Source organism: Pituophis catenifer, unplaced genomic scaffold, assembly GCF_029215685.1.
Source record: "Pituophis catenifer annectens isolate HBS135680 unplaced genomic scaffold, rPitCat1.0.hap2 SCAF_7, whole genome shotgun sequence".
Lineage (NCBI taxonomy): Eukaryota > Metazoa > Chordata > Lepidosauria > Squamata > Colubridae > Pituophis > Pituophis catenifer.
The window spans coordinates 50,414,179-50,426,866 of record NW_027256887.1 but is presented as its reverse complement, the minus strand read 5'-3'; positions in this window follow the sequence as shown (position 1 = coordinate 50,426,866).

Genomic DNA, 12,688 nt, shown 5'->3' with positions numbered 1-12,688 from the left:
CTACGCCCACAGAACCGATAGTAAAAAAAATTGGATTTCACCACCGTCTAGCTCTATTATCTTCACCTTCTATCTTCACCTCTGAGTACATCTTTATATAAAGCTATAGAAGCCATGCCCATATTTACCTCATTCCTTGTAGAGTTTTGTTTCAATTTTTTTTTCAGTAGATTTTTACACTATGTTCATGAAGAGGTCTACAAGAAGTCAACTGTCTGTAGAAATATTTGGCACTGGAATTACATAAGACTAATGATTGTACATTATACTCCAAATTGCATCTTGTATTTATGCATTTATGTGAGAGGTATAGGTTTCATAAGCAATAGTCATATTAACTATGTGCAATCAATTTAATTCTATTTAAAAGAACATTGGATTTATACTCATTGCCTTATCCTCTTTTTCAAGTATCACTTCAGTCCCAGAAATGTTGTGCATTTTTAATCTAATAACCCTAGATTCAACTTCTTGTTTGACAGAATAACAAAATGGTGTTTCAGAATTCTGTAAAAACTGTTTAAATCATATAATTTATCATGAACTACATAATGTATATATAACTAATATAAATGAAATGCTTGTGAAATACTGGGAAAAATTTATTTATTCTTGAATAATGACAAATACATTTAACAAGTTAAGATTAAAAGTAAAAACAATTTTGCTTTGATTTCATTGCATGTCCTGCCCTTATTTAAAACACATTGAATACTTGCTTGTCTTTCCAGTTTATTTTCTTATCTGTTTGTTGTTTCAAAAATTGACTCTGAAGTCCAGAACTACAGAAATATGGACCAAGTCAAGAGAAATACTCTAACTTTACCACAAAAGCTTTCTGAAAAAAAAAAATCCAATTATTTACAGCAAGGCAATAATTCTTACATCTATTGCCACTCTTTCCTCCCCATCAGCCTATACAAAGATTGTATCTCTTAAGCATATCTTTCTTCTGGTATAAATAATATTTAAAATTACTTAAGCTCTGAGAGTCTGAGATACAGTGTTGAAGGTTTTAGTTTGCAGAAATGTTTCAATAGTTCCTGAATCAATAGGAACAGATTCCATTATTTGTTTTGTTGTCCTTTTTTTTTAATTGCCTCAGATATAATGTCAGTTCTCAGAAGGTTTCATGGGAACAACTGAGTGATATATCTCTGCTATAAATTAAAACCATTGTGTGTGTGTGTGTGTGTGAAGTGATGGCAGACAAAATATTTTCTAGTTGCTTTCCTGGCTTATATTTGGTATTTTTTTTCATGGGGTATCTCCAAAGTTTGACTAATAATGGGACCAGACAAAATCAGATGCATTCTAAAGCACTGAATAGCTTATATTCTTCACATTATGCTTTGCTAGTAGGTCTGCATTCTGTGGCTTGCATATTTTTTTTTTCCTACTGGAGAGAAAGACAACAGAGGAATCCCGCAGAACTCTCTAGTTACTATATTGACTCATTTGAGCCGTATGGAATATTACATTTTCTTTTTAGCACATTATTGGAATTGTTATGAAAATACTTGAAATTAAATCCACACCAGTGGTGGGTTTCAAAATTTTTTACTATCAATTCTGTGGGTGTGGCTTGGTGGGCGTGGCATGTCTTGATGGACGTGGCATGGTTTGGTGGGCAAGGCAGGGGAAGGATACTATAAAATCTCCATTCCCTCCCCACTCCAGGGTAAGGTTACTGCAAAATCCCCATTTCCTCCCAATCAGTTGGGACTCGGGAGGCAGAGAATAGATGGGGGTGGGACCAGTCAGAATTTTTACTGCCGGTTCTCCGAACTACTCAAAGTTTCCACTACTGGTTCTCCAGAATTGGTCAGAACCTGCTGAAAACCATCTCTGATCCACACCCTAAAAATGTTCACATTAACTAGGTCAAATAATGTATATCTACTATATCTGGGTTGCAAAAATACAGTATATAGAAAAATTTTACTCTTTGCTATATTCTTAGACTCATCCTCAGTACTGCAGAAGAAATATGGTAGCCTAGGTTATGAAATGGTTTACTAATGGATTCATCAGTTACCCATCAGGAATCTGTTTGGGATAGCCATTCTATGTGTGTGTTCTCTTCTCCTTACTATCATTGTCATCAGCTTGTATTGCTACTTCCAAATCTCAGTTGTAGGTGTAGGTAATAAGTGTTTTCTTCTTCTGTCTTCCTAATGCGTCTTTCTCTGCTCATTCTCTTTTTGTAATGCAAAAACTTACTTGTGTGGTTTTGAATACACACACACACACAATACATGTCTGAGATTTCTTCACTTCTTTTCTTCTCAGATTAATCTCCTTATTTTCCTATATCACACATGCAGGTTGTTTTTATATTGCTTGCTCCTTTGAGCCTTGTCTGTTGTTCCTATATGATATGTAGGCCAACTGGAAATAATATAGACAACTCATCCCATGTTACTGGTGATGGTGGAAAGCAAGCAATATAATTCCTTTTAGTCTTCTGATTGAACAAGGGATAAACTTTGTTCCCTATGTCCATGTGAAGGTGAAGGAATTGTGCTTGAAGAGGTACATCTATATATGAATTGCTGCATGCAAATGTGTATAATTGAAATCACTGCCTATCAATTTCTAACATATATGCACTCACGTCAACAAGTAATAAAAACACACAGGTATCAATAGGGAGACCTGTTGTTGTGTTTGCACTGTCACCCGTACCATGTATGCATAAAACTATATATGAGATTTCTTCTGTTATGAAAAAACACTGATCTTTGTCGTTCTTTTTATTGCAATATTACGGTTTGTGGTTTTATTTGACTTTTTCCATTCAAGAGTAAAAATAGTGATGATCTTTATTTATTGATTAGCCCTTGGGCCATATCAAAGTGCAGAGCTCCAGAAACAATTATTAGAAAAGTTTGGTAGAAACAATTTAAAATGAAATTGGAATAGGAATAAAACATGATTTAAAATGTTTTTAAAAATGTGTTTTAAATGTGTTAAAATGAAATTAGAGTAAAATATGATCTAGAATGAAATCAGAATAGAATAAAATAATTTGAGATACAAATTAAATATGATTAAAATTATATTACAATGTCACTCCTGCATCTACCCAATCAGTCTTAAAACTACTATTAGAATTACATTATTAAATCAAATGCTGAGTAAAAATAGATTATGGCACAATTTTAGGGGAAGGCAGTATAGTGTAAAAGGCAGCCATCACTCTTTTGAATCCTTTTTTAAAATAGAGTTTACAGTTTATCTTGCAGTAATCAGTTTACACTGTCTATGGAGCCACACCTGTTTGTCATTTGTAAGTAATTGAGAATATCTGTAATAACATGCTCCATTTGTTCTAGCTGTTAGTTATGTCCTTCTTTTAAAAAGCAAAATATACCCTGCTATAAAAACAAAGTTTTTTTTTTTTAAAGAAACAGTTTGTTCTCTTTTGAAAGAATTTATTGGTTTTAGAGAGGGGAAGATGTGAAAGGAGATGCTTTAGATTTTAAATGATATGGATTTTATTTTCTGTGTTTCTTTGTAGAGCAAGTTTCAAAGGATTGGCCTCTTATGAATGTTATTAGCATAACTTATGAAAACATACAAGTAAATGCTTGAGGACTATTTCATGGAAGTCATATGAACTTGGAAGAAGTACATTTGATATATATTGCTTCCCTAGGGCCTAGGCGACTAAGTGTGTACACTGTTAAGTTTCCTTATCTCTGTATGATTTCATGTCTTAAAAGACATAAAATACATTTTGTATTCAAAGTATGTAGTGAATGTTATACATCTGTATACTAAAAAAAGTACATCTCTGTGATTTAAAGAAAATACTCTAGAGAAAAATGATGTTCTCTCTTAGGTCAAGACGATCAAGGCTGTTTTCATTACATCTCCTCACATTGGGATATGTATTGAAATGGAGTTAATAAGAGGTATTTCCATTATTTAACAAAAAGGGAATAAAACAGAAGCAGTACATTAAGCTTAACCTATTTCATATTTCTCAGACTGTTCCCCATTTCAACTTCAGTATAAGTATAAGTCAAATTTACTAGCAAACCTGTTCTTTGATGTTTGCTCCAAAGAGTAAACTTAGCAAATGTTAATCATAGACCCTTCTCCAATGGTTCGTTGAATGGATATCTTATTGATCTCATTGGCACATTTCCAATAGCCATATATAAGATCTGGTTCTGAGTATAATTAACATGACTTAATTAATGTAAACCGAAGCTTTTTCATCCCACAAGTTATATGTAACTTCCCTTTGTATTCTCCAGGTGAAGGAAGGATTTAAGAATATGAAAACATGTATTTTGGCTGAGTCCACATCAATCTTGTCAAATAAAAATCTATATAAAATATCTAAAGTGAAGGTTGAAGTGGGATTCTGAGGGGTTGGGGCTAGGGGATGAAGTCAGCCAGATTTTGTTACCGTGCAGTGATTTTATGTGACTCCAAATAACAATTTAAGCATATTTCTAAAAAGGAGCCTAATCAATAGATCATGATTAGGATATATGACGTAAGGAAGGCAATTTACAGACACAATTAATCCTGTATAATATTAACTTGAAATTGAGTATATGCCCCCCTTTCAATTTGAAATCACTTGCTGGACAAGATTGTACTGCTGGCAACAGTCATAGACATCAATAGACATACTAGCCATGCATCTGTGGGCTGCACATTTAGCATCTATGTGAACATCATAGGCAAACACATGTATCAATTCTTATAGTTCCTCGTTTAAAAGGTGCAATTTTAAATGAAGAACCATAACAAAACAAAAAGGTTTCATCCATATATACAAAAAACTCCTTCATCCTGGTACTAAAATTAATGTTGCAAAAATAATTGACCTATGGATTGGCAATAAACGGCCATAGCTGGCCCTGAATGAGTGAGGTACAGGGAACTTTTCCTCAGTGATTCTCCTTATAATCATGGAAAAGGCTGAGACCCTAAGCTTTGCATTATGGAGTGCCAAATTTTAAGTTTTCTTGACCTTTCTATTTAACATCTATGTCAGGCCTAACATACCGGCAGGCCAGATGTGTCACACCCACCCCCGGCTCAGCAAAGGCAAAAAAAATCATGATATGTCACAATACATCATGTGACGCGATCGAGTTTGACACCCATGATCTATATGAAGGCAATGGAGGAAACTGGAAGTGTAATGTAATGTTATGTGGGAATGACCTTATGGGACATGACAAGAACCAGAGGGGAATAGTCAGATAAGATGCAGTTTGGTCCACAAAAGGAGTGTGGGCATGACAAATGTCTCAGAAGGGACCCTACCTAGTTTCTGGGATTGTAAATATGATGGGGAAGAAATATATTTCCAAACTTGTAAAATTCTGTTAATTGTAACCTTATAATAAAATAGAATCAGTTCATGTTAATTTCTGTCTGTACCACCTTCCAATGCTGGCATCCAACTTGTAGCTCTCAAATTGTATAGATTTCTCCTCCATTGCTTTTACAGCCTAGAAACAATATAATAGAAGGGTGGGGGACACAAAACATAAAGACCTACAAAAAGAAGTAAAATACCTGTGGCAAAATAAAGCTTAAGATAGCACCAATAGTAATATGTGAGTTGAGTGCAATCTCAAAATATCTGGAGCATCCCTTGAGCACCATTGGGGGTAACAAAATCACCACCAGTCAACTGAAAAAGACAGTTTTACTCAGAACAGCTTATATCCTGTGATGATACCTTTAATATTATTAAACATCAACATCTGCCTATCCCAGGTGCTTGGAAAGGACTCAATAGGTGGACAAAATTGTAAAATCCAGTTTAAACATCTGGCTGATTCTGCAACCAACTATAAATTGCAATGTGTTTTTATTTTTGTTTGCTCTCATAGTCCCTTCTGGAATATGGATGTTCGCATAAATTTATTAAATAAATATATTCTAATGTTTGTTATCGCTTTTAAAGTAATAGGTGGTAAAGGATATGGTTTTCTTTAGGATCACATTCTCCCAGTGGTATCAACCTATGCAATGAGGTTGGATTTCTACTCTGAAGTAGCATTCCCATCAAGAGGAAGGTAAAAATAGGAGATTTCCCACATTTTTCTTCAACTTTTCTCCAATCCAAAATCACTTTCAGGCATAGGAAGGAGACAATGGCAAACCACTTCTGAAAAAAACTGAGAAAACTGCAAGGACATGTTGGGCAGTCTCTGAGAACTGGACACAACCGAATGGAAGCCCTAAGAGTAATTAATAGTATGACCATGAATCCCCTAGGCATGAGCATCTAGCTTTGGCACCAGTTAATCTTCATAGTGCTTGCAGTGATGTATAAAGCCCCATTAAGTTTAAGTTCATTTTATTTAGAGGACTGCATATTCTTCTACAATTTGATCAACATACGTTGACCAATATATTTTTTGCAGGACTCATCCATAGATTTTAATCATGCCTTATTTGTGATACAACACATATTATTGAACAACTTGCCATTGGAATTGAAACAATTCCTTAATACCTTTTAGAAGGGATCTTAAAACAGATTCATTTACCCAGAGTTTCCAATCATGTTTTAGTTTTGTGTTCTAAACTTATCAAGCTTTTAATCTTGATTTATAAGTTTTTCTTGTACATTTGCCTCAAACCATCAATGGTGTTTCTATATTTTCATAAACTTTTTAAATAATAAGTAATGATGTATCTGAGTGCTAACATATGCCATTTTCTACCATTATTTTCCCATGCAAACTTATTTAAATGAATATACCCCAGCTAAATCTTTTTAATTGTAATCATTGCCAAACATATTTTTAAATGCTCTCCTCCTCACCAAAAGGCTTTTAATCCCCATCTCTGTTAATGATCCCTTTTAAAAGCAATTTATAATTCTGCACTGGAATGATGCTATGCAAGCACATCTGAACTTTGTCTTCCAAACAAATCCTATACAACAATATAAACAAGGCAAATCCTATAACTTTATATTCTAGAGGAGCAGAAAGGGAAACTTTGGTGGTAATAATTTGGCCATAAATGGTTTTGCTAATGATGAGCAAATTGTCTTTTTCACAGCAAGTGAGATGATGCATGTCATATCAATACAAATTCACTTACAATTTTGAATACACTTTCTGTGAATTCAGAACATGAAAACCACTGGGGGATTAAACTGAAAGATTACTGGGCTATCTGTCTTTGCACCAATTAGCAGCACAGAAAAAAGAAGAAGAAAAAGAAACCCATTTATCATCAGTTCATTGTTAACTCATGGAGAATGTTAACACTGTCACATTAAAAAATTACCTGAACATGCATATTAGATGAAGAATCTGTTTTGCATAAAACATGTTGCTTAATTAGGGCATCAGACTTGGACATAGCCCAAAGGATTATTGAGGTGCAAGACTTCACTAACCTAAGGTCTTACCAGCTACAACTTTTGGGGGGGAAACCTTGCATAACATTTCTTGGAAGCTTGGTATAGATTTTCTAGGAGCAAAGAAGCTTTTGGGGCTTGTTTGCCTAAGATTCCTTTCACAGGAACACTTTGAGGGGAAAGGTCACCTTGCAATTTTGTTTCTACCGTGTCAGATGTTAGAATCAATATGGATTTGAATTAACTCATATTGACAAACATTATGCTCTGTGATGATCTAGGTCATGTATTTTGACTCTGACTACCTTGTTAAATAAAAAGGTACATCTACTGCAGTGTTTGTAGCTAGCAGATATACCCCTGAAATACATGGAAGACAAAAAAAGACAATTAACCAAACACTTACACTTTCAAAAAAATAAAAGTCATGTGTGGAGAAAGTCTACAAATAAAATAAATAAATAAATAAAATAAATCAGCTGAATGTTATTGCAGTTCTCTGGTAGAAACTAACCATAGGCAGATTAATTCAACTATTTTCTTTTGGTAGATTTTACCCATCAATATAGGTAAGTCAGAAGAGTGGAGAATAGAGCCAAATCATATTTTCTAATTTCCCCAATAAATATTATTGTGCACAACTCTCAAATGTTGGTAACAAATGCATGGGAATATTTTTAGAGCAAAGTAAAGGAGAGTAAATTGTAATTCAACTTGCCTTGATTTTCATTGGTGGGCGGGGGTGGATGGGTGGAATTATAGAATCTAAGGTTGGAAGAGATCTTTCAGATTATTTTCATCAATTCTTCCCAATGCAAGAACCTACTGCTATAACATTCTTAACACATGGCCTTCCAGCGTCCATTTAAATGCTTCCTCTAAAGGAGAGTAGAGTCCACCATCTCCAGAGGCAGTCCATTCCTGTACTGGACAGCTCTTAGTGATAGAAAAGTTGATGCCCAATTAAAATATGCTCCTTTGTAATTTTAACCCATTATTTCTTGTCCTGTCTTTTGTAACAACACCAACAATGCTGCCCTAATTTCTATATGACAGCCACTCATATACATCAGAATAGCTATCAGATGTCCCTACAGTTTTCCTTGATCTTGATACTACCCGATTTATGAAGCCCAGGATTGCAATTTTTATTTTTGCTGTGGTTTGGGGGTGGGGGGGGGGTGAGAGGAAGTTGCTGATACATCACATTGTTAATTTATGTTTCGCTTGTGTTCTATTAAGACACTGAGATTCTTTTTATATATACTGTACTTATGCCCAATATGATCATTTTCACTTTATAGTCATGCCTTTGATTTTTTTTACTGTTTTTATGGATTTTACAGCTGTCTACTATATTTGTCTCATCTGAAAACTGATACTTTTTATTTCTTATCTTTCTCATTCAAATCATGCATCAGTTCATTAAAGAACCCAGGTTCAAGGACAGGACTGGTCAATTTGAGTAACTGGCAAGTTGCATTCCATGGTGTATCAGTAGAAACAGCATAAAACATAATATTCCATTAGCACAAATGAAAGCAAAATTAAGACCAATGACCAGCAATATTAAATGTGAAAGTAGAGAAAGTAAATGAAGCCAGAAACAATCTTAGCCTTGCCACCCCAAGAGATCTTTGATAGGCTCAGAATTTAATGAGTTATGAAACTCATTGGCTGGCTTTTAAGAGGTCCACCACACACACACTGATCTCTATATATATGGAAATGAAATTGCAGTCTTGTACATTGGTTGTAACAATCCCAAAAGCTGCAGAAAATCTACTACATCTGTGAAGCAGTTTTCATCCAACTAATTTGATTTGCTACACTGAAGCAAGTCACTCTGACACACAAAGTTCTTTCAGTGAGATCTGTGATAAATTTCTTCAGTTTATTGGAGGGGTTGCATATTCTTTCAAATTATTTTTACTACAAACTAAATTGTTAACAATATATTTTAGGGATGCTGAAAACATAATTGAAGCAAGCCTTTTTGTTCCAGTGGTTAGGGAACTGGGCTGGAAAATGGGAGACCATGAGTTCTAGATCCATGGATCTAGGCACAAAGCCAGCTAAGTGATCATGAGCCAGTCAGTTTCTCTCTTCCCTAGGACCGAGGCAATGCCAAACCACTTATAAGCATTTTGCCAAAAATACTGCAGGGACTTAACCGGGCAGACTCCAGGAATCAAAAACTGTTTTGAAGGCACACACACTCACAGCCCATAAAAGAAAAAAAAAATTATCCTTCCTCTTATTTTTAAAAGCTATAAGAACAGCCTATATCAGTGATGGCTAACCTTTTTGCCATCGCGTGCCAAAAGCGGGGAGAGCATGGGGGGGTTGCGCATGTGCATGCTCACACCCATAATTCTATACGCCCCACCCCCACGCATGTGTGTGCATGACACACACACACACACACACACACACACACTTCCTTTCTTTTGGCATGTAATGGCATGGTGAATCCGATAGGCCCCTTTTTTTGCCCTCCCCAGGCTCCAGAGTCTTTCTAGGAGCCTGGGGAGGGCGAAAATGGCCTTCCCCACCCCCCTGGAGACCCTCTGGAGGCCGGAAACAGCCTGTTTGCTGACTTCCAATGGGCCCAGAAGGCCAGAAAATCAGTGTGCGCATGTGTGCCAGGGCTGAGCTTGTGTGCCCACCGATATGGCTCTGCATGCCACCTGTGGCACATGTGCCATAGGTTCGCCATCACGGGCCTATATCATATCATGTCCTAATTGTGCCAAGAAAAGGCTAGATTAAGACTGAAAATTTTCAATAGGGGCTGGATAGAGTCATTTAATTCTTCAAGTGAGAGATTCTTAAAAAGATTTTGCGCAAATAAGTTCCTGAGGATGATCTCCAGCATGAATCTGGCAAATCTTCTGGTTATGGTGACCAGCCCAGATTGGATCCTGCAACATTATCCTTAGACATGTATATTCATTTGTGAGATTTTGAGCAGCTTGGATAGAATTCCTATTGCAGTATAATCTTTTTTCAGGGCTTAAAAATCAATGCTTAACACAGCACAGTGAGAGGAGTAGAGCACATAGTTACTGCCTTTCATTTTCTGTGGCTCTTTTCTGAAATTACTTTCCCTGGAAATTTCATTTGCTTCACCTTGTTGCCTTTCGTAGAATTATTCTGGAGAGTATTTGGAGCATGAAGTATCACCATTAGTTTTACTGATTTTACAAATAATGTTTGCAGTCTGTTTACCTTATTTTTGCTTTATATTTGCATTACAGATATTTTATCATATTAATTTGTATAATAATTGTGATTTTTATTTATTGCATTGTAGACATTTGTCATAGTGTTTATAATGTATTAGAAAGTGCCAAGAGGCTTTTTATTTGAAGTGGGCATAAATCAAATAAATACATAAATAAATAAGTAAAATTCAGTTAGATTGATTTAGGCTTAGTTTGAGTAAGGGCAAAGATTCAAATGGTATAATAAACCTATTAAGCTTTTTGTTTGTTTGTTTTTAAAGCTAAGCATCCTAGCAGAAAAAATAGAAGAGTTGTATTATGTAAGCTATGATTACTCCCCAACCTCATCTGATAATCCCATATCTTTGAGACAGCTCACGCAAAACTGAGCCCAGTTGATACTAAATGAACAAAAAAATTGTGAAGAAGATTTGGTGAATATTAGGTATGCCATTAATTTCTTTTACAACGCTCTCTGAGTTTCAGGGTTTGAAGTACTGCAATTAAACAAATTGCTGCAAAGTATGTCCATTTACCACAGGTTTACATTATCCTTACAGGAGGGTAATATGTATGAAAGCTGTTGGTGGTAGAATGGCCCCAAATTACCATGGGAACAGGCTCTTTGTTTAGTCCAATTTGCAAGTCTGGAATCAATGAGCTGTCAGTGGAGCTAATTGAAAAGTTTATTCACAAGCCATTCAGTATTTTCATGCATACATAGTTCCCTTTCCTTTCTTTTTCCAGCAGCTAAACTTCTCCTTCCCTAGATCTCAAGGGTACTAAAAAAGACAATTACTACTGAGGAGGAATAGGATAAACAGGAGAAGAAGGAAGGAAGGAAGGAAGGAAGGGAGGGAGGGAGGGAGGGAGGGAGGGAGGCAGGCAGGCAGGAAGACAGGAAGGAAGGAAGGAAGGAAGGAAGGAAGGAAGGAAGGAAGGAAGGAAGGAAGGAAGGAAGGAAGGAAGGAAGGAAGGAAGGAAAAAATATCTGCCATAAAGATATATTTTTAAAAAAGGATATTTTTTGGGACTGACTGAAAATTATATTTGATATTATCCAATATTCATAATTCCATTTGATGTAAAATTATAGTTGAAATTATCTCTGCTTTCATTTACTCTTCCAAACTACAGATATAGCCATTGGATATCACAAATATAAATTTAGCCTCATGTTGCTACCTATTAATCTTAGAAGCAGGTGACATTTTATAATAAATAAATAAATAAATAAATAAATAAATAAATAAATAAATAAATAAATAAATAAATGAATGAATGAATGAATGAATGAATGAATGAATGAATGAATGAATAAATAAATAAATAAATAATTTTCAGTTATTCCTTGTGATAGACTTTTAAAATTAACCTCAAAGAGCTTTTTTTCACATAGCTAGCTCCTTCTTAATAGCCCCATCTTTATCAGTTAGGAATATATCAACAAAAAGACAGAGTACATTTGAAATCTCTTGTGAAACAAAAGAAAAAACACAAAAGAAAATACTACAATAGTGGTTAATTAGGTATAGGGCAGAATTTTTAAAAATGCAGCAACAATACAAACATGTAGGTGTATTCCAAGTGTGTTTCTAAATTTCACTGATACTATCCATATATTATAAAAAGGTACTTTACAGTTGAACTGTTTTTCATACATTGTTGTACATGCCAGATTTGTTGTATAAGTAATCTTTACAAGGTATAAATGAAATACTCTTGGTGAACCTTCTGATAAATAAGTAGCTCATGTGTGAAGACTAAGAATAAATAGCTCATGTGTGAAGACTAAGACTTTTTAACTGTTTAACCTTGCTTTTTAACTGTCATTACTGGAAATTTTATTGAAAACAGCACAAAACAAAACAAAAACACAACCTATAATTTATCAAGTGCAATAGACTGCTATATAACTTAAAATAACAGTCTGCTTGTTCCTTTTTGTCAAGACATCCACGTTTTATCTTCTATTAATAGACAAAGGAAAGAAGAGGAAAGGACTCAAATATTACCAATCTCTCTAACAGCCTCAGAATGAATTTACTAAAATCCCCAGGAACCAGGAAATCCAGGAAAAAATAAGACATAATAAATTTCTGTT